This window comes from Hemiscyllium ocellatum, chromosome 25, assembly GCF_020745735.1.
Source record: "Hemiscyllium ocellatum isolate sHemOce1 chromosome 25, sHemOce1.pat.X.cur, whole genome shotgun sequence".
Taxonomy (NCBI): Eukaryota; Metazoa; Chordata; class Chondrichthyes; order Orectolobiformes; family Hemiscylliidae; genus Hemiscyllium; species Hemiscyllium ocellatum.
Genome location: NC_083425.1, coordinates 6,649,735 through 6,673,712, shown reverse-complemented (window position 1 = coordinate 6,673,712; position 23,978 = coordinate 6,649,735). Strand labels below are relative to the sequence as shown.

The following is a 23,978-nucleotide window of genomic DNA, read 5'->3' as shown; positions in this document are numbered from 1 at the left end:
AAACTTTTTGGACACCCTTCCAGTCACCGCTGACAATACCACACTGTGGATGTAACAAAATCTAGTTCTGGCAAAACTAAAACAGATGGTGGTGATGGGAGAAACAAAAGGGCCATCACAAACAGAACTGAAACCTTTTGGACATGGTAATACCATCATCATTGAGGATGGCATTTTATTATTGTGAGCAAAGGTTACCATGAGATATGGGCTGAATTCTACCAGGGTCATCCAAGAGTGTGTAAAATGAAGATGTTGGTCAGACGTTATGCCAGCTGGTGAGGTTTGGATGCAGACATAGCTACATTGGTGGGGCAGTGTCCATTCCTGATGAATGGCTTATGCCCAAAGCATTGATTCTCCTGCTCCTCGGATGCTACCTGACCTACTGTGTTTTTCCAGTGCCATACTTTTTGATAGTGCCCAGAGTACGACAAGGGTAAAGCTCATCACCAGCTGCTCCCCCACATTCACAGGAATGGCCAGGACTATGTTACACATTGACTATGCCAGACCTTTCATGGGCTCAATATTCTTAGACACTGTGGACACCTACTCAAAGTGGTTCAACATGCTTAGAATTAATTTGTCAAACGCAGGGACAACGATAGAAAAGGTGTGAGCATGTGATGATGATGATTTGATAATGGTTTGATTTATTGTCATGTATATCTAAGTACACAGAAAAAATTAGTATGCGAGTGGTACAGGCAGATCATAGTAACAAGGACATACAGATCATAGGGTGAAAAAACATTTAGACAGAGTAAAGCATACAGTTTACATTGCACAGAATGTGTGCTCGGCAAGATCAACATTAACAAGATCAGCATTATTTGAAGTTAGAGAGTCTATTCATCAGTCTAATAACGGCAGGGAAGAAGCTATTCTTGAACTTGCTGGTGTGTGTGTGTGTGTGTGTGTGTGTGTTCAAGTTTCTGTCTCTTCTTCCTGGTGGGCGAGGCTGTAGGAGAGTATTACGGGTGGGAGGGGCCTTTGATGATGCTGGCAGCCTTTCCGCAGCTCCATGGAGTCCATTGATGGGAGGTTGGCTTCCGTATTGGTCTGGGCTGTGCACACAAGATTCTGTAGTATCTTAGAGTGCTGGGCAGAGCAGTTACCATACCAACCTATTATGCACGCAGAAAGTAAGCTTTATTGACGCACCTGTAAAAACCAGTGAGGGTCCTTATGGACATGCCAAATTTCCTAAGCTGTCTGAGGAAGAAGCAGAGTTGTTGTGCCTTCTTGACCGTCATATCTACATGAGAAGTCCAGGATAGGTTTCGGTTATCGTAACTCCAAGGAATTTGATGCTCTCAACCTCCACTCTGTTTATGTAGATGGGGGGGGGAGGGGGGAGGGAGGGGTGGTGTCCCCCTCCTTTCTTTCTGAAGTCAATGATCAATTCTTCTGACATTGAGAGAGAGGTTTTGCAATCACAGATTTCCAGAAGTCTCAGTCACGTTAATGGGCCATCATTTACCAGCAGGGAATTTGAGTATATCATAATGTTAAATAACATATAAGGACAGCTCCATACCATTCATCGTTCAATGGTCTGGTGGAAAGAGCAGTCCAAACTTTGAAGACAGGCTTTAAGAAACAGCCTACAACTTCACTCGATACCAACCTGTCCTGGTTCCTATTTGATTATCAGACCACTCCTCATGCAACCACAAGGATAGCTCTAGCTGATGGGGATATAGCTTTGCACCAGGGTAAATCTGATCTTTCCAGATCTAGGAGGGAGGGTGAAATGGCATCAGGAACGCTTGGACACAAGATTCCTCTAAACTAGAGCGACAGTTTACTTCTAAGGGATGAAGCTTGGTGCCGAAACCATGGAAGTGGCCTGGAATGGGGAAGAGGCATGGTCTTCGCGAGGTTAGGTTCTAAAATGTACAAAGTTTGGGCCAGTGAGGTGGTCCTGAACAAGTATGTGGACCCCTTAGATAAAATCAGCAAACTTGTGAACAGGGCAGGAACAAAACATACCTGGCTCCTCAGAACCTGTCAGAGTCTAAAATGGAAACAGTGGATGTTGCAGCTTTGGCAGCTTTGCTGCCTGAAGAAGAGGATGGACTTCCTCCAAGTTGCTCAGGGAGCAGGAAGTGAGCTACATGCCACCTGTATCCTAGGCTGAGTCAGAGGAACTGGAGCAAAAAGCTCCAGGAGGGACTACTAGAAATAGAACAGGCCCATGTCCTCGGACTCAAAGGGGGAGGGATATAGTGATTGTAATAACATCAGTCAGATGAATTTCATAAAATATGAGTTCCCTGATTGGGGCTGTAATTTTGTCCAATCCGGGAGTCCTGGCTGTCAGATATATAGAGGAACCTCAACTATTCGAAGAGCACAGGTAGGGAGTATTTCATTTGGTTTGTTGAATGCCGGATAATCAAGCCAGGTAACAGTAGTCCAAGCATCGGGACCATGCTATCTTGTTTGGATAATCCAAAATTCATTTATTCAAATACCAGATAATCACTGTTCCTCTATAACAGGACTATCAGATATCCTTATCACTCTGAGAGCTGGCTCTGGGGAAGCAAGACCAGTGTCAATTATTATGCACGTGTAAGTAGTGGGTGACTTGGTGATGGGGTGGCCTCTGTACTGTTATTTCACTCTCAACCAGCACTCTGGGTGTCTCTGTAGTCCAAAGGCTGCAGCAATTCAAGATGATGGCTCATCACCAACCTCTCCAGGGCAATAAAGATGGGCAATAAATGCTGCCCTACTCAGACATGTCCATATCTCATGAACAATTACAACAATCTCAGGATAAGGGATTTGTAACTGAGGTGAAGAAACATCTCACAAAAAGGTGGTTTTTTTTGTAATTCTATGCCCAGACAGCCATGTCATTGAGTTTATTCAAGATGGAGGTGGATAAGTACATGGACAATAAAGAGTTCAGGACTTGGAGCTAAAGTGGGAAAGTTGAAGTAGAAAGTCAGTGAATGAAAGAGCAGACACCAGGGGATGTTTGTTTCAATTTCTCATGTCCTTATGTTCTTCTCTGACTAAAGTGTGGTGTAATTCTAAAACAAACACAGAAATTGCTGGAGAAACTTCAGAAAAAGGGTTACTAGACACCAAAAGGTAACTTTGCTAACTTGCAGAATGTTTCAGAGAACATCTCTGGGACACACACTCAACAACCCCACCAATCCTGTGGCTGAACACTTCAACTGCCACTCCTACTCTGCCAAGGACATGCAAGTCCTGGGCCTCCTCCACCGTCAGATTCTAGCCACCTGATGCCTGAAGAAAGAACACCTCATCTTCAGCCTTGGGACCTTTCAACCACAAGGTATCAATGTCAATTTCACCAGATTCCTCATTTCCCCTCCCCCACCTAATGCGCAGATCCAACCCTCCAACTTGGCACTGCCCTCTTGAACTGTCCTACCTGTCCATCTTCCTTCCCACCTATCTGCTCCACCCTCCACTCTGACCTATCACCATCATCCCTACTATCATCTACCTATCCCATTCCCAGATACCTTCCCCCAGTACCAAACTCCTCCTATTTATCTCTCAGCTCCTTGGGCCTCCCGCACATTCCTGACGAATATCTTATGCTCAAAACGTCAACTCTCCTGCTCCTCGGATGCTGCCTGACCGGCTGTGCTTTTCCAGCACCACACTTTTTGACCCTTTCTCTGCACAGATACTACCAGACCTGCTCAGTTTCTCCAGCAATTTCTATTTTCATTTATTGTCACACAAAAGATGGGAATGAAATCCAAAACTCAACTGAAGAAATCCTGGTGGCTACAGCATTGGAGTAATTCACACTATATGGGCTCCTGAACAGCGTGCAGATTTGCGCATGAATTTCCCATCTCAGGTAATGGGAACGCCAAAGGTGATGAATAATAAGAATGAGCCTGTCATAAGCATTTGTGTTCAGCAAATCAAGCCTTATCTGTCAATTTAAGATTTGTTCAGGTTGAGGAATTTAAAATGAGAAAGAAAAGAATTGCTTTGCAAAGAAACAGGATGATGCAGTGAGATGCGAATGTCTTTTTGATCAGCAGGGGGAGTAGGAGGTAGCAACTAGGAGGGATGACAAAAAAATGACAAAGAGAGATCAATGAACATTTACGTAGTAGCCTTCACAACTTGAAGAGGAGTCCCAAAGTTCTCTGCAGTCAAGGTGTATTTTTGAGGTGTTTCTAATATTGGGAGTGTGGCGGCTAATTTTCACATATGTAGGAGATTTGTACCTTCCAGCAGACTTGGGATCCTGACTGTTTTAAGACCAATTGGGAATCCCGAACACAGATGTTGAGGCAGCGAGACCGTCTCAGCAATCTTCCTGAGAAGTGGCTGCTTCTCTGATATTGCAGGTTCAATCAGACAGTCCCTGGCAGCCGCACCCGGAGATGTGGCCTGAATGGCACATTGTTCCTTGTTTTGTTTGCCCCGCTGTCAGTGATTTGGCTGTGGAACAATCGCAAGAAGTTCCTCATTACCCACTCTGACTTGGCTTGTGACCTTCAGGAAATCGACTGAACAACAGAAGCAGAAGGGAATGTGAACAATGCAGGATGTGGGATCCCAGCTTTCAATCAATGTCATTTCCAAGAAATGCGTATGGAATGAAGTTGAACAGGAACTCAGGTATAAATTGCTCTGTCTCAGAAAGATAAGGGTTGATGTGTGAAGTGTCTCCATTCCTCAATAAAGCAGGTTAGACTTGTCAAACAATACTTCATTTTTGTATTGGGCTTGCCTCCATTCAGCCATATAACATTCAGCAGTCCCTGACCCTTCTGCTGGCCTATACAAATGGACATTTTACTCGGGTGGTGCATTGATTTGGGTCACACTGAGGTCAGAGACTAAGATACTCTGTACAGTTTTTGGTCTCCTTACCTGAGAAAGGATGGACAGTTTTTGAGGGGAGGGGTGATGGGAGGAGTGTTGGATGCAGAGGTAGTTCACTAGGTTGATTCCGGAATTGAGAGGGTTGGCTTATGAGGAGAGATTGAGTAGACTGGGAATGTACTCACTGGAATTTAGAACAATGGGAAGGATCTTATAGAAACATATAAAATTGTGAAGGGAATAGATATCACAGAAGCAGGGAATTCGTAAGTGAAACTAGAACTAGGGGGTATACCCTCAAAATAAGGGGAGCAGTTTTAGGACTGAGTTGAGGAAGAACTTCTTCACCCAAACAGTTGTGAATCTGTGGAATTCTCTGCTCAGTGGAGCTGTTGAGGCTACCTTGTCGACTGTGTTTAAAGCAAAGGTAAGTCCAAAACCATGCGTTAAGTGTATACACATAGTGTCAGCGCTTAAAGTAGTTTTATCTTCAGTATTTGCATTGTTAGGTAAAGTCTAACTTTTCTACTCAGCTTTCTTAAAATTACAGGACAATGAGACAGCAAAGGAATTAAATGTGGGTGGGTACATGGTGCTGAGTCCACAAAAAAGATCAGCCATGATCTTATTGAATGGTGGAGCAGCCTTGAGGGGCCAGATGGATTATTCCTGCTCCTATTTCTGATGTAAGGTCTTCTGGACTTGTAGATCTCATTAAGTGCTCAGAGCCTCTTGTCCTGCCAGGCTCCATAGAATAGGAGAATGATAGAAGGAGGTCATTCAGTCCATCTTGCTTATGGCAATGCCTTTTTGGTAGGGCTATCCAAGCAATAGCTGAAAATGTGTTGCTGGAAAAGCGCAGCAGGTCAGGCAGCATCCAAGGAGCAGGAGAATCAATGTTTCGGGCATGAGCCCTATCCAAGTAATACTATTCTTACATTCTGTTTCATTGTCCTGTAATTTTTTTCCTTTAAATATTTAATGTTAAGAAAGCTTAGTAGAAAAGTTAGGCTTCATCTAACAATGCAAATACTGAAGTTGATAAAATTACTCCAAGCACTGACACAATGTGTATGCTCTTAACTCATGATTTTGGACTAAAATTATACTGTCTTCATCACACACAGGGTGGTATGTGTATGGAATGAGCTGCCAGAGGATGTGGTGGAGGCTGGTACAACTGCAACATTTAAGAGGCATTTGGATGGGTATATGAATAGGAAGGGTTTGGAGGGATATGGGCTGGGTGCTGGCAGGTGGGACTAGGTTGAGTTGGGATATCTGGTCGGCATGGACGGGTTGGACCGAAGGGTCTGTTTCCATGCTGTTCATCTCTATGACTCTATGACTGTATGTATGTTGTCACACCCCTTCACTTTTCTTGTTAATAACATGCTCCTAGAATCAGATTAGGAATGTATGCTCTGAGCGGACCTGTCACATTGATACTGTCTGAATCCATTTCTCAACGATGTGAAGACAGCGCATGAGACTCTCAGTGAGTGAAGAAACAGGAATCCAGTAAGAGACAGTCCTGTCTGCTGTCACATTTTATTTTATTTTGATTCTAGATTTTGACAGATTTGTCCTCCCTACCAATCATTTGAATTTCTATTGTGACATCATTAATGTGGAATTCTGGTGCAATTTCAATGTGTCACAACATTCTCCACATAATCCATTAATATGCTACTACATCGAATCCACCATTGTATTTGGTCACTCAGCTGGTAGATATGAGTTTAGGTTTGTGACCTGTTCTTGTACTGAATTTTCGACTTCAGTTAGTAGGCAGAGAGGGAAGAAAGGAGAAGCAATCATTTATGAGGTACCAGACCTGAAATGTTGAATGTCTCTAAATGCTAAGTGTTAGCTGGCATTTTCTACCTGTAGCTTGAGATACTCTTGTACAACATTGTATGACAAGATTAAAACAAAGCATCATGGCATAAGTTTAAGATTGAGAAACTGGTCACCTCCTTGCCTTGGGAGTCAGGGCCTGTTAGCAGAAGCAGGTGCAATTACAGAAGGTGGGAAACAAAATCACCTTAGAATGCGTCACAGGTTATGGCTACATGAAGGAAATAACATAAACCACAGAAAGATATCTGGAACGTCATTGTTCAAATCATGTTGTCTTTAACATCGAGATTTCAACATGAATTGGAAGGCATGTCTTTGGATTAGTTGCTTGAAGCAATTATGTTGTTTTTGAAGTGGAGATTATGAAAGCTGTTCCCTCTATGGACTATGACCTCGACTTTCCAAATTTTCTTATGGCACAGCTGCAGGGTGGTTGTCAGTTTGTATAAATTCGTCCTGTATTCCCTTGAGTTTGGAAGGTGGAGCAATGATATATTTGAAGTATTTCAAATGATTTACCAAAGTATTTACACAAAAGTAATCATGGGTAAATCCAGAAAAAGAGTCATAACCTTAAAATTAAATCAGACCATTTCAGATGAAATGGGAAACACGTTTTCCCATTAAGGATAAAAAAAAGTGAAACTCACACCTCACACAAGACTGTGGATTGCTTAAAAATGTTAAGACTGAGAATGACAGATTTTTATTAGGTAATGGATATTAAATAATATGGAACAAGGTTGAGCAAATGCATTTGAGTTACAAAATAGCCTTAAGGGCTGAATGGCCTACTCCTGTTTCACTAACTAATTCAGTCTGTTATTGGGTTAGGGTCTTTGTTTTATTTTGTGGCTGTTAGGTTGTGTCAGTGGCTGGGTGCTTGAGAGCTGATTGCTCAAGATTAATTTCCATTATTCCCAACAGTGAAATGATTCCACATCTGACTGTGTCATGTGGGTGAAGGCTGGCAGAGACTGTACATTCCCTTAGGGAGGAGAAACTGAAAGAGAAGTCAGTCTTGAGTTGTTCCAGTGGGACCTCCAGTGAACATGATACTATAAACGCTCAGAAACAAATATTGTTTGTTCTCCCGGATGGAAGAACTGCACATCCATCAGCTACTATCTTCTACCTGTGAAATATTTAAAACTACAGATAACGGTGATGTTTCTGTTTTGATATTCTCACATTTTAAAATTAGAAGCAATAATTCACCTGCTCAGCTCTAGAGCACAGATATCATTTGATGTTTGTGGAATGATTTACTGATTTATAAGCAGCTTCATCTGTCCATTATGAAAACTAGTCAGCCAATATTATTTCTGAAAAAAAAACACTATCCCCAGGCCACTGTTCTATAATTTTCTAAGCATCGCATAAACTTCAGAATTCAATTGCTTTTTAAGTATTGGTGTTTAAAGTTTGCATATAAAAATATATTCTTCAGATAAAGTATTCTGAACAAGTGGTGAATGTGAAAGTTTGGCGGAGAAATCCAGCCTGTAATACCAAATCTTTCATCAAGACTGGCATTGTGTGTTCATGCAAAACACTGAAATGATGACATCATTGCCGGCAGGATGCCAACTTGTGATTGATTGTAACATTTCCTCACAGAGTTTGGGTATACAAACAAAAGATATAGTTTTTTATTGGGATTAACTCTGCTGCTAAACTGAATGAATGCTCGTATCTCTAAAAAGACAAAGAGCAAGTTTTGATGTCAGATAAAGCAGTTAATTAAGAACCCATGGATATATTTTGAAACACAAATATTGGTTGGATATTTAGGAACAATACTTGAGATTTATACAGTTAGAAATAATGAAATGTTCCATGAAAGTTGATAGTTACTGGTTGATGGATACCATGTCGCAATAGGGAACTGGTGAGGAACAAAGTGCATCACTGACAGATTAAATATTTGCTCCTTTCTGTAAACTGGTATATCTGTGTTCAAACACAGAAAATAATGGAGAAACTCAGTAAGTCTGGTAGCATTTGTGGAGAAGGAAACAAAGTCAATGTTTTGAGTCAAGTATGACTCTGAAATCACAAATCCATTTCTCTGTGCATCACAGTCATGTTAGATTGAAACAATAACTCTGTATCTCTCTCCACAGATGCTGTCAGACCTATTGACTTTCTCCAGCATTTTCTGTGTTTGTTTCAGATTTCCAGCACCTGCAGTAACGCTGCTTTTATATGACTGTACTGGCATTATTCTGTGACAAACAAACTGCAAGATATTGTAATGAGGCTAGCCAGGTGGACCTCATAGAATATGACTTCCCTGATTGGACTAGGTTAACAGCCCCAATCAGGGAACCTTGGTTGACAGATATATAAACAGGAGCATCAGAGGTTCAGTTCACTCTGAGAGCTGGCTTTGAGGAAGCTGGACTAGTGTCAAATACTATGTACATTTGCATGAAGAGTGATAGGATATTGACCTCTGTGCAGTCATTTCAGCAGTGACAAGAGGGAAAAAATGCTCCTAAAAAAGCAATTGCAACAGTCATCTTTGAGTTTGGGGTGAGGTTTCTTGCATCATGCTGTTACCATAAAATCCCTACACTCTAGAAGTAGGCCATTTGGCCCATCAAGTCCATACCGATCCTCTGAAGAGCATCCACCCAGACCCATGCTCCTACCCTATCCTGCTATCCCTCCATATCCCATAGATAACCTATATTATCTACACATCCCCAGAACTATGGGTGAGTTAGCATGGACAATCCACCTAATCTGCATATCTTTGGACTGTGGGAGGAAACCAGGGCACCAGAAGGAAAGCCACACAGACACAGGGAGAACGTGAGAACTCCACAAAGACAGTTGCCTGAAGGTGGAATTCAGCCTGGCACTGTGAGGCAACAATGCTAACCATTTTTTGGAAAGTTTGACTCATTCGATCCTGCTGTTGAGGACTGGGCCTAGTATTTAGAAATAATTCGATATTTTATCTGGGCAAATGACATTGGAGCAGATGAAAAGTAACAAGTAATTTTTCTGACAACTTGTGGACCCTCAGCTGACTTTTCCTGAGGGACCAGATACTAAAACCTTTCAAGAGTGGATGGATTTGGTTAAGAAATATTATCACCCCAAGCCTCTTCTAATCCTGAAACGTGATCAGTTTTTCTCAGCAGTTCGAGAACTAAGGGAATCTGAGTTGGGATGTTTGACTAGGTTAAGACGGCTGGCAGAGGCATGTGACTTTGGTTTAACCTTTGATAAGATGCTGAAAGACCGTTTGGAACATGGGATTAATGATGTAACCGTGCAAAAACAACCAGTAGCCGAAGCCCAACTGGATTTCAAACTGGCACTTCAACTAGCTTTGTCATTAGAAAATGCAGCTAGGGAACCTATGAGTTACAGGGTATGCCAATGGAAGTGGACACCCTTGCCAGACCGAATAAATTTGGGGGATACCACTTGAGTGAAGGCAATTGCATAGCCTCATTCAGCACATATCCTGAACAGATGGACTCTTGGTTAGCCCACAGCAAAATTGCAAAAGAAAGCCAAGCCTTGGCCAAACGGTTAACACAATCTTCAGATCCAGGCCAGCAAGCCATTGTGTTTGCTGTCAGTATGCAGATTCGAGACAGCAAAAGAGTGCCGTGATGTACCAAGGTTTGACAAGTACATGGACCAAATTAAAGTTGCAAACCAGCAAATGGGGCACAAGCAAAACATATCCAGCCCCTCAGAACAGCTGGAAAGGTTGTCAGAACCCATGGGTTCTTGCCCTCCATCTAGCATCAAAGAAACCTTGGCATCTAAGGTGGACACAGTGGATATTACAGTCTCAATCCCTTTACCACCTGAAGAAGAGACGGTGAATTTCTTCTAAGACACTCTGGGTGCAAGAGGTGATATATGCCACCCGTATCTGTGGCTCAGTTGGAGGAACTGGACCAGAAAATGACCCAGGAGAGGCTACAGCCCTGCAGTTAGAAGGCAAGGGATGTAGTGACTGTAACGTGGTCAGCCAAGTGGACCTCATAGAATATGAGTTCCCTGACTGCGGCTGTGAATCTGGTCCAATCACGGAGCCCTGGCTGACAGAAACAAGCAGGAGTGTCAGAAATTCAGTTCACTCTGACAGCTGTCTCTGAGGAAACAGTGTCGGATACTATAGATAAAGGGTGACTTGGGAATGGGATACCAGCCTCTGTGGAATAATTTTACTTTTACCTCACACCTTACAAGCTTTCAAAATTAATGCTTCAAACAAATTGCTTATTTTTGATGAACTTCATTTTTCTATTAATATCACCTTTGATAGACTTGTTTATACAAATCAGAAGATTAGACAAAGACTGTTTTCACAAAACAGTGTGCAATAAAAGTAATATACTTTCCCACCAATCTTCAGTTGTGAAGAGGAATCAGTCATTGGGTTGAAAGGTTAACTGTTTCTTTCTCTTCAGATGCTGCCAGGTCTGCTGAGTTTCAACAGCATTTGCTGTTTTTATTTCACTAGAAGTAGCACTCATGTGGATTATAAACACCAGCTCAGATTCGTTGGATTGAATGATATGTCTCAGTGGTGAAATTCTTTAGCATGTTTGTTAGTTGCTGTGTGTTAGAAAAGTGAGTTATCCAATCATTTATTTGCTTTATTGACTACTGTTGGAAATGCATAAGTTAGCCACAATATTACTGTATCTGCACTCATTTTACCTGTAACAATGCCAGTGAATCAGTGTCCAGAGTAGCAGCTGCAACCAAAGCCACTAAAGTGCATTTTTGAAAAACTAATTCATGAGAAGTGAGTGTTGCTAGTTGGGCCAGCTTTTATTGCACATCCTTAGTTACCCTGAAGAAGGAGTAATGAGCTGCCTTCTTGAACCACTATAGTCCATTTAGTGTAGGTATATCCACTTTGACTTTAGGGAGAGAGTTCCAGGATTTTGATCCAGTGACCCTGAAGGAACAATGATATATTTCCAAGTTAGGGATAGTGGGTTCCTTGGAGGGAACTTACAGGTAGTAATGCTCCTGGGTTTCTTCTGCTGTGAACTGGGATTAGAAGGTGCTGTCTAAGGACCCTTAGTGAATTTCTACAGTGCATCTCGTAAATGGTACACACTGCTGTTATTGAGTGTGGATGTTGAAGGGTGTTTGTTGTTGTGGTTGCAATCAATCAGGCTGCTTTTTCCAGGATAATATCAAGCTTGGATAGTTTTGTCAAGCCAGAAACATAGCTGAGGGAAGGACAGGACTGGCAGCTCAATGTTCTGGGGTACAAATGCTATGGATAGCATAGAAGGCGAGGTAAGAGAGGAGTGGGAGTAGCATTTTGGATTTGGGAAAACATTACAGCAGTAGTTAGGATATTCTTGAGTCATAGAGTCATTGACACGTACAGCACAGAAAAAGACCTTTCGGTCCAATTCGTCCATGCCAATCAGATATCCTAAGTTAATTTAGTCTCATTTGCCAGCATTTCACCCATATCCCTCTATTCATGTACCCATCCAGATATCTTTTAAACGTTGCAATTGTACTAGCCTCCACCACTTCCTCTGGCAGTCATTTCATACATGCACATTTTTTCGCATGAAAAAGTTACCCCTTAGTTCCCTTTTAAATATTTTCCTCTCATTCTAAACTTACGCCCTTTACTCCTGGACTCCCCCAACCCAGGGAAAAAACCATATCCATCCCCCTCATGATTTTATAAACATTTATGAGGTCACTCCTCAGCCTCTGATGGTCCATGGAAAACAGCTCCAGTCTATTCAGCCTCTCCCTGTGGCTCAAACCCTCCAACCATGGCAACATCCTTGTAAATCTTTTTGAACCCTTTCAAGTTTAATAACATCCTTCCTACAGACGGGAGATCAGAATTGCACATAATATACCAAAAGTGGCCTAACCAATGTCTTGAACAGCCACAACATGATCTCCCAACTCCTATACTCAATGGTCTGACCAATAAAGGAAAGCATAACAAACACTTTCTTCACTATCCTATCTACCTGAGACTCCACTTTTAAGGAACTATGAACCTGCACTCCAAGGTCTCTTTGTATAGCGACCTTACCATTATTTAATGTATAAGTAATATAAGTCCTGCCCTGATTTGCCTTTCTAAAATGCAGCACCTTGCATTTACCTAAATTAAACTCCATCTGCCACTCCTCAGTCCATTGGCCCATCTGATCAAGATCCTGTTGTACTCTGAGGTAACCTTCTTCGCTGTCCACTACACTGCTAATTTTGGTGTCATCTGCAAACTTACTAACTATACCTCCTATGTTCATATCCAACTCATTTAGATAAATGATGAAAAGTAATGGACCCAGCACCGATCCTTGTGGCACATCACTGGTCACAGGCCTCCAGTCCGAAAAGCAACCCTCCATCACCAATCTCTGTCTTCTACCTTCGAGCCAGTTCTGTATCCAAATGGCTAGTTCTCCCTGTATTCCATGTGATCTAACCTTGCTAAATAGTCTCCCATGAGGAACCTTATCGAACGCCTTACTGACATCTATATAGATCATGTCCACTACTTTGCTCTTATCAATCCTCTTTGTTACTTTTTCAAAAAAACTCAATCAAGTTCGTGAGACATAATTTTCCACACACAAAGGCATGCTGACTATCCCTAATCAGTCCTTGCCTTTCCAAATGCATGGTTTTGTGCTTGGGAAATCATGTCTCACAAACTTGATTGAGTTTTTTGAAGAAGTAACAAAGAAGATTGATGAGGGCAGTGCAGTAGATGTGATCTATGTGGACTTCAGTAAGGCGTTCGACAAGGGAGACTGATTAGCAAGGTTAGATCTCACGGAATACAGGGAGAACTCGCCATTTGGATACAGAACTGGCTCAAAGGTAGAAGACAGATAGTGGTGTTGGAGGGTTGCTTTTCGGACTGGAGGTCTGTGACCAGTAATGTGCCACAAGGATCAGTGCTGGGTCCGTTACTTTTCATCATTTATATAAATGAGTTGGATATGAACATAGGAGGTTAGTTAGTAAGTTTGCAGATGACACCAAAATTAGCAGTGTAGTGGACAGCGAAGGAGGTTACCTCAGAGTACAGGACATTGGTTAGGCACTGTTGGAATATTGCGTGCAATTCTGGTCTCCTTCCTATCGGAAAGATGTTGTGAAATCTGAAAGGGTTCAGAAAAGATTTATAAGGATGTTGCCAGGGTTGGAGGATCTGAGCTACAGGGAGAGGCTGAACAGGCTGGGGCTGTTTTCCCTGGAGCGTTGGAGGCTGAGGGGTGACCTTATAGAGGTTTACAAAATTATGAACGGCATGGATAAGATAAATAGACAAAGTCTTTTCCCTGGGGTTGGGGAGTCCAGAACTAGAGGGCATAGGTTTAGGGTGAGGGGGGAAAGATATAAAAGAGAGCTAGGGGGCAACTGTTTCACGCAGAGGGTGATATGTATATGGAATGAGCTGTCAGAGGATGTGGTGGAAGCTGGTACAATTGCAACATTTAAGAGGCATTTGGATGGGTAAATGAATAGGAAGGGTTTGGAGGGATGTGGACCGGGTGCAGGCCGGTGGGACTAGATTGGGTTGGGATATCTGGTCGGCGTGGACGGGTTGGACCGAAGGGTCTGTTTCCATGCTGTACATCTCTGTGCCTCTATGACTCTACGTAAATCCTGTCCTTTAGGATTCCCTCCAACAACTTGCCCACCACTGACATCAGGCTCACTGATCTACAGTTCCCTGGCTTTTCCTTTCCACCTCTCTAAAATAGTCTGATTTTTCAGACAAAAGCCCTTCATAAGGAAACATGATGAAGATCTTTTGCCCGAAACATCGATTTTCCTGCTCTTGGATGCTGCCTGACCTGCTGCGCTTTTCCAGTACTACTCTACTCATGACTCTAATCTCCAGCATCTGCAGTATCCACTTTTGCCAAGTGACTGAGGGGTCAGCCGGGAGCATTTTGGTACCTGTGACCATAACTCTGTAGATTTTAAAATAGTTATGGAAAAGAATACGGCTGGTCCACAAGTTAAAGTTCTAATTTGGGACAAGGCTAATTTCAAAGATAGATTGGGGGAAGCTGTTTGCATGTAAAGTGATGTCTGGTAAGTAGGAGGCTTTCCAAAGATTTCAGGGACAGCATGTTCCTGTTAGTGTGAAGGGCAAGGGTGGCTGGAATAGGGAACACTGGATGACTAGAGATACTAAGGCTCCGGTCAAAAAAAAAAGAGGAATAAGTCAGGTATGGGTAGTTGGGATTAAGTGAATCCCTTGCAGAGTATAAGGGCTGTAGGAGTATAGAGGAACGTCGATTATCCAGCATTCAATTATCTGAATTTTGGATTATCCGGCAAGATCGTCCAAAGCTTGGCTAAATTATGCCATCCGGCATTCAATTATCCGGCATTCAATTAACCAAACAAAATACTCCCCTCTGGATAATCGAGGTTCCTCCGTGTGCTTAAGAGGGGATTCAAGTTGGCTAAAAGGGGCCATGAGATAACTTTGACAGATAATGTAAAGGAGAATCCAAAGAGATTCTACAAGTATTTCAAGAGCAAAAAAGTAAGTAAGGAGTGAATAGGGCCCCTTAAAGATCAACGAGAGCACCTATGTGTGCAGCCACATGTGTGGAGATGGATGAGATCCTAAATGAATACTTCTCATCAGTTTTTACTGTGAAGAAAGACATGGAAACTAGGGAGGTTGGGGAAATAAATAGTGATGTCTTGGAAAGAGTCCACATTTCAGAAGAGAAGTTGCTGGGGTCTTAAAACACATAAAGGTAGATAAATGCCTGGGACCTGATCAAATGTATCCCAGGACATTTTGGGAAATAGGGAAGAAATTGAGAGACAGGACTTACATGCATTTGGAAAGGCAATGACTGATTAAGGATAGTCAGCATGATTTTGTGCATGGGAAAGTGGGTCTTACAAATTTGATTGGGTCTTTTGAAGGAGACCAAGAAGATTGATGAGGGCAATGTGGTAGATGTTGTCTACATGGACTTTAGCAAGGCTTTCAATGAGATTCTACATGGTAGATTGGTTAGTAAGTTTTGATCACCTGGAATCCAGGGAAAACTAGCCAAAAGAATAAAAAAATTGACTTGGGGGTAGGAGACAGAGGGTGGTTGTAGAAGGTTGTTTTTCAGTCTGGAAGCTTGTGACCATCAGTATGCCACAAGGATCAGTGCTAAGTCCACTGCTTTTCATCATTTATATAAACCATTTAGGTGAGAATATTGGAGGCATAGTTAGAAAGTTTGCAGATGACACCAAAATTTGTGATATAGTGGGCAGAGAAGAAGGTTATTTAAGAGTATAACAATAATAATATAACAATAATTTATTGTCACTTGCATCTTTACAAAAAATACAGTAAAAAGTGTTGAAGTTGCCATACTCTGGCATCTATATCAATAACAGATATCATCTGTAATGGACCAGATCAGACCCCTCAAAACATTTCAAGAAAGTAGCCCAGACACTAATTTTGCAAGTTGTTTTAAGCAGGTGTAACGTGGATATTCCAGGAGGGGTGCAGCTAGCCCAACAAAACAGTTTTTTTAATTTATAAGATTAATAAATGAAACACAAACAAAAGAGAACAGAATACCGAATAACTGAACCTATCCGAAAACCCAACAGATCATCCCTAGTTAATGATGCTGTTCCCAATACTTACAGCAATCCTCATAAACATCCCTTGGGACAAAAGATAAAATCAAACATAGGGTCTTACAGGAGAGAAGTTAGAGAGAGAGGACCAGCATGAACCTGCTTTTTTGGGTCCAACAGCTTCAAAACATGGCTGTGCTAAAACCAAACCAAACCAAACCAGAGAAAAGCTGTGCTGGGAGAACAGGCCATTTCCCTTTCAATGTCCAAGTTTTTTTTATAACTTAAAAGCATTTTGTCTGAGGCAGTACCATTTAACTATAATCAAATTGGCCCTAAAACCCTTCAATCCCAGATTTTTTGGAGTCTGTGTCTTTTACAACCTCTCTGAAAAAGAAGCCAAGGACAACATAACCTTTTTAAAGGAGCAGCATCATCATACATATATACCAAGAAAATTAAGATAAAGTCCATCTTTGTTCAATTCACGGCTCATGGTTTCCCACGGTCAAGGAAAAGACAAGAACCACATTCTCCACTGCTGCAAAAATCCAATGTCAAAGACATTGAATTTCAGCCCATTGGTATCCCGGGCCAGAAGACACTGCAAAAGCAGCCTCAAGAGTCATTGGAATCCTGGGCCGGACGCACCACGCCACCGAGGACATCGAAGCAAGATCTACTTTAACACAGCCGCAACAGGAACTTGATCAACTGGTCAGTGGGCCAAGGAATGGCAGATGGAGTTTAATTCACATAAATGCAAGGTGTTGCATTTTGATAAGTCAAACAAGGGCAGGGCTTACACAGTTCGTTGTAGGGCCCTGGGGAGTTTTCTCGAACAGAGAGATCTGAGTGCAGGTACATAGTTCCTTGAAAATTGCGTCACAGGTAGACAGGGTGGTGAAGATGACATAATTGTGCCAGCACCCACCACTTCCTCTGACAGCTCTGTCCTTAAACATGCCACTTTACATTAGATTAGATTAGATTACTTACAGTGTGGAAACAGGCCCTTCAGCCCAACAAGACCACATCGACCCGCTGAAGTGCAACCCACCCATACCCCCACCTTTACCCCTTCACCTAACACTACGGGCAATTTAGCATGGCCAATTCACCTAATTTGCACATTTTTGGACTGTGGGATGAAACCGGAGCACCCGGAGGAAACCCACGCAGACACGGGGAGAATATGCAAACTCCACACAGTCGGTTGCCTGAGTCGGGAATTGAGCCCGGGTCTCTGGTGCTGTGAGGCAGCAGTGCTAACCACTGTGCCACCGTGCGCTTGCCTTCATTGGTCAGAGCATTGAGTACAGGAGTTGGGATGTCATGTTCCAGCTGTACAGGAGATTGGTTAGGCCACATGTGGAGTATTGCGTACAAGTCTGGATGCTGTGCTATAGTATGGATGTTCTTAAACTGGAAAGGGTGCAAAAAAAATTTACAAGGATGTTACCTAGTCTGGAAAGTATGAGTTATAAGGAGAGACTGGATAGACTGGGACCGTATTCCTGGTGAGGATAGGAGATTGAGGAGTGACCTTATTGAGATTTACAAAATCATGAGGTGCATAGATAAGGTGAGTTAGCCAAGGTCTTTCCCCAGGGTAAGGGAGTCCAAAACTATAGGACATAAATTTAAGATATGAGGGGAAAGATTTAAAAGGGTCCTGAGGGTGGCAAGTTTATGGAATGAACTACCAGAGGAAGTGACGGAGGTGGGTATAATTACAACATTTAAAAGATATTCGGACAGGTACAGGGATTGGAAAGATTTAGAGGGATCTTGGCCAAATGCAAGCAAATGGGGCTAGTTTAGTCCAATTGGTTGGCATGGGCGAATTGGGTCAAAGGGTATGTTTTCGTGCTGTATACCTTACTCTAAGTTTCTTGGACCTGCACTCGTCCAGATAATTGGAGTGTATTCCTCACTTCCTGACTCATGCCTTGTAACAAATGGACAGGCTTTGGGGATACAGTACAGGAAGTGAGTTACATGTTGCGGTATCCCTAGTCTCTGACCCATTCCTGTAGCTATTGTAAAAAATGGTTAGTCCAGTTCAGTTTCTGGTCAATGAAAACTCCTGAGGATGCTGATGGGGAGGTATTCAGTGGGAATGTCAAGAGATGATGGTTAGATTGTCTGTCTTGTTGGGAATGGTCATTGTTTGGCGCAAATTAATTTTGACTTTTACATGTCGATTTATCTAAACATAACAATCAGTAAGTGAGAAATGTAAAGCAGGACAGCGTGGACATGAATGATTCAGATATTGATAATATTTGAATATGTATATCACTATTAGGAAGTCATTTTGATTATAATCAACAGTAAAATATACTTGCACATATTATTTGTTGATTAAATGTATAGGTTAGGTGATGAAGGTCTTTTGCCCGAAATGTCGATTTTGCTGCTCCTCGGATGCTGCCTGAACTGCTGTGCTCTTCCAGCACCACTAATCCAGAATCTGGTTTCCAGCATCTGCAGTCATTGTTTTTACCTAGTTGATTTTACTGCGAATCATCTTGCAAGGATGCCTGCCTTGAAGAAGTTTTCCTCCTCTCTCTACAAGAATCTCAGGGAGTCCCTCTCCCACTGCAACTCAGCCTCTAGCTTATCTCTCCACGCTTCAGGCTCTCTGCCTTTATTCCTGATGAAGGACTTTTGCCCGAAACGTAGATTTTGCTGCTCTTTGGATGCTGCCTGAACTGCTGTGCTCTTCCAGCACCACTGATCCAGAATCTGGTTTCCAGCATCTGCAGAGATTGTCTTTACCTAGGTGCATTAGTCAGGGGTAAAGTAATAGGGTTGAGGAATGGGTTTGGATGGGATACTGTTCGGAGGTTCTATCTCGGGCGACCGACTCAACACAGACATCTATTATAAACCGACTGACTCCCACAGCTACCTGGACTACACCTCCTCCCACCCTGCCCCCTGTAAAAACGCCATCCCATATTCCCAATTCCTTCGTCTCCGCCGCATCTGCTCCCAGGAGGACCAATTCCAACACCGCACAACCCAGATGGCCTCCTTCTTCAAGGACCGCAGATTCCCCCCAGACGTGATCGACGATGCCCTCCACCGCATCTCCTCCACTTCCCGCTCCTCCGCCCTTGAGCCCCGCTCCTCCAACCGCCACCAAGACAGAACCCCACTGGTTCTCACCTACCACCCCACCAACCTGCGCATACAACGTATTATCCGCCGCCATTTCCGCCACCTCCAAACGGACCCCACCACCAAGGATATATTTCCCTCCCCTCCCCTATCAGCGTATCCGCAAGGACCACTCCCTTCGTGACTCCCTTGTCAGATCCACACCCCCCACCAACCCAACCTCCACCCCCGGCACCTTCCCCTGCAACCGCAGGAAATGTAAAACTTGCGCCCACACCTCCACACTCACTTCCCTCCAAGGCCCCAAGGGATCCTTCCATATCCGCCACAAGTTCACCTGTACCTCCACACACATCATCTATTGCATCCGCTGCACCCGATGTGGCCTCCTCTATATTGGTGAGACAGGCCGCTTACTTGCGGAACGCTTCAGAGAACACCTCTGGGCCGCCCGAACCAACCAACCCAATCACCCCGTGGCTCAACACTTTAACTCCCCCTCCCACTCCACCGAGGACATGCAGGTCCTTGGACTCCTCCACCGGCAGAACACAACTACACGACGGCTGGAGGAGGAGCGCCTCATCTTCCGCCTGGGAACCCTCCAACCACAAGGTATGAATTCAGATTTCTCCAGCTTCCTCATTTCCCCTCCCCCCACCTTGTCTCAGTCGGTTCCCTCAACTCAGCACCGCCCTCCTAACCTGCAATCCTCTTCCTGACCTCTCCGCCCCCACCCCACTCCGGCCTATCACCCTCACCTTGACCTCCTTCCACCTATCCCACCTCCATCGCCCCTCCCCCTAGTCCCTCCTCCCTACCTTTTATCTCAGCCTGCTTGGCTCTCTCTCTCTTATTCCTGATGAAGGGCTTATGCTCGAAACGTCGAATTCTCTATTCCTGAGATGCTGCCTAACCTGCTGTGCTTTGACCAGCAACACATTTGCATACTGTTCGGAGGGCCAGTGTGGAATGGTTGGGCCGAAGGGCCTATCTCCACACTGTAGGGATTCTATGATTCTGTGAATAAAATTACGAGACAACCAAGAGCAATGGGAAATATTTCCCATACTTTATGGTTCGATGCGATAGTCCGGTCGATTGGTCGCGTCGGCTCTGGAGGCAAATGGGCGGGGCTGTGCACATGCGCTGTGGCTTCGCAGGCGGTGCCAGCGTCAACAGGCAGTGGCGCGAGCACCGGGCGGCGGTTGGAGGGAGGCGGCTCGAGCAGCTATTGCTGCTGTCATGAGAGTGCTGGGGTAAGGACAGCGCCTTCCCTCCGTGTGGCCCAGGGAAACCACTCACTCACCCACCTCGCCCCGACCCTCCCCAGACGGCCCCCGCTGGATCCCGCAGTGAGGGCGGACCACTTTCACCAGAGCCCAGTGCCCTTGCCCTGCCTCCAGGCCCCACTGAAGCCCGGCTGCCTCCCACCCCCCCCTCCGGAGCTGTCACTCATGACGCGCCCCCAGCCCCCGGCGCGTGCGCACACAGCCCAGTTACTGGATCACACCCATTGCCCGGGTCACCTGACCACCCGCTTCCTTACCGCCCCGGTCACCTGATCACCTTTTGCCCCAATGCCCGGGTCAGCAGATCGCCTCACCGCTCATGTCCCTGTATCCTTTCGCCATTGGGACCCTAGATATCCTGACAGCCTGGATCCGTGGAACCTCCCCTCCTGCCTGGATAACTCCACCCTCTCAACCCTGTCCGCCCGCGATACTGGACTCCCTCATCGCCTGGGTCACTAGGTAACCCTCCTCGGGCTACCCCGGTTGCCCGGATCCCTCCTGACCATCCGGTTCCCTGGATCCCCTCATTGTCCGGCTCACTGGATCACATCACCACAATCCAGTTGGATCCCCTCACTGCTCAAATCAGCACCCCACACTTCCATTTTACTACCTGGTCACTAGATCTCCCTGCTGTTCGGATCATAGTCCCATCCTTTATCTCATTGCCAAGGTAACCAGATCGCACTTTGCCTAACTGCTGGATCCGTGTGTTGCCTGGATCACTGGATAATCCCCCCTGGCTGTCCAGGTCACTTGATCACACTATTGACTGGATCACAGAACCACCCTTCGTCTCACAGCCTTAATCACGAAATCACCCTTCCCTTCAATGCCAAATCCCCCAGCCGCCTGGGTTGCTAGATCCCATCACTACCCGGGACCAGGATATCTTTCCTGGCCACCCGGGACCACTGGATCACCTTGCTGCTGGGATCACATAATTGAATTCATACTCTGTAGTCTGCCTGGGTCACTGACCCACCCTTCACCTCACCTTCTGGGCCGCTGGACTCCCTTTTGCCCAGGTCACTAGATCTCCAGCCTCCAGTCTGCCTGGGTCACTGGGTCACCTCACCGCTCGGATTCCTGGTTCCCTCCTTCTCTGCCTGGGGAACTAGACCACCCTTCCATGGCTGCCTGGATCACTGGCCCACTCTTCACGTCACCACTTGGGTTTGTGGATCCCCCTCACCTCCTGCGTTGCTGGACCCCTAGTTGTCCAAATCTGTGGGGATCATTTTCTGTCTGCCCAGGTTGCTGTATTCTCCCTGCTGCCCTGATCATTGGATTCTTTTTAATTAGTTTTTTTTTAGGGTGACAGAACCCCTGATACTCATGTTTATTTTTTCTTTTTTTCTCCACACTCCCACCTGTAGTGCTTATTTTTCACCAGCACCCATGTTGTGTGTATGCAGGTGTTGAACAGTATGAAAAACAAGTGTGTAAATCTTTATTTATATTCCACCGCCAGGAAGAAAGGAAACACTCGAGTGCCCAGTGACAAGCAGTCCCCTTCTCAAAGGGTAATGCTGTGTGATCAAACAGCCCATGCATCATCTCACTATATGGTTTACTAGCTCATACTTCATTTTACCTCACCACTCGGGTCCCTCAATCGTCTCACTGTCTGGGTCATTGAAAACCCGTGATGCCCTGGTCACTGATCACTCCCTTCTGGTCACCCAGGTCACTCGAACTCCACTGCCGCTTGGATTGGGGCCACACTGCCCAGGTCCCTGGAATCCTCCTGCTCCACCCTGTTTGCTGGTTTCCCTCTCACCACCTGGGTCTCTGGATCACCCTATCACCAGGGTAACTTGATCCAACCACCCTCGCTCTCTTGCCACCCCCTCACTGGAATGATGACCCCCCCCCCCCGCACAACCATGGTCACTGGTCAAGTCTTCACCACCTCATAGCCCGGTTTTTCAGATCCGCTTACCTTACAGGTTTTTGGATCCACAGCAGCCCAGGTCACTGGATTCCCCTCTCCTCCCCGCTCCAGCTGACAATCTTGATTGCCGCATTGTCTTGGTTAACAGATCAGACTTCACTACATCACTCACTGGATAACCTCCTTCAAGTTGCTCAGCTCTCTGGATACCTTGCCCACCACCCCCCATTATCCCCCCACCACCCCACTCCCCAAACCACCACCACTTCCACTCCCACCCCACTGCTAGAGTCACTGGACACACATACACACACTCACTGGGTCACTGAACCTGTCTGCTGTCTGTGGCAGTGGCTGATTCTCCATCTCACTGTGCGGGTCACTAAATAATTTTTCACCTCAACCGCTGAATCCACACTGCACGGGTTACTGGATTTCCCTAGTGGCCAGGTGGCTGGATCCATTCACCTCATTTTCCCTATACACTGCCATGTCACCAGCCTGACCACTTAAGCCAGTAGATCACTGTTCACCTCCTCACTCATGTCTCTGGATTGGTGTTCCCTACTTGCTGGTTCGTCACATTCTCACAAACACTGATTCAGTTTCCCTCATTGTTTTATGTATTTGCCACTTTTGTATAAACTCCATAAAATGTTCAAATTACAATGCAATTACATTGGGAGCTGGTAATCAATTGACTTCTCCTGTTATCTTTTCTAAGGGATGAACAATTGAAAAATTTAGTGTGTGGAGGGTACTTCCAGTTTTGTAACTTGTTTCAATCTGGCCCACTATTAAGAAAGCATGTATTTATATTAAAATTTTAAAATTGACAATGTTGCTTAACATTCTCTTTGCTGATACGTTGCAAAAGGGCATTTTGAATAATGGAACTTATTAAGTATGCTCTTTAATGCGCATTGATTGTATAATGTATTATTTTTACCGATATTCCACTAAATCACAACTAGCAAGTGAGTAGTAAAGACTAATCAAAGTTTTCACCATTAGTCAGTAATGGTGTTGAGTTCTTGTGGTTTGTATTAGGTATGTATTAACAACGGTTTGTTGCCTATTTTAGTCAGAAGATTGAGAGTTCAAGTCACATGCTAGGGTTCAAGTGCATCAGTCTAAGTTGCATACCAGTGTAGAAAAAAGGAAGTCCTGCATTATAGGTGGTGGCATTTTTTGCATGAGACATTATGTCCAAGGATGCATATGCTTGGTCACGCAGATGTAGAAGATTACATTGTATTCGTTTCCAATTTTGGACCCCACATCTCAGGAAGGGCGTACTGGCACTGGAGCGGGTCCAGCGGAGATTCACATCGACGATGAAT

General features: G+C 44.5%; 1 protein-coding gene across 3 annotated transcripts in view; it reads left to right on the top strand.

Annotated features, from left to right (window-relative positions):
* The first annotated feature begins 20,616 nt into the window (after nt 1–20,616).
* tex2 (testis expressed 2) overlaps nt 20,617–23,978 on the top strand; it is a 142,521-nt gene continuing 139,159 nt past the window's right edge. For all 3 annotated transcript variants that reach the window (XM_060844716.1, XM_060844718.1, XM_060844717.1), the window contains exon 1: nt 20,617–20,702. The gene's annotated coding sequence lies outside the window, so the exon portion shown is untranslated. The remainder of the gene's footprint in view (nt 20,703–23,978) is intronic.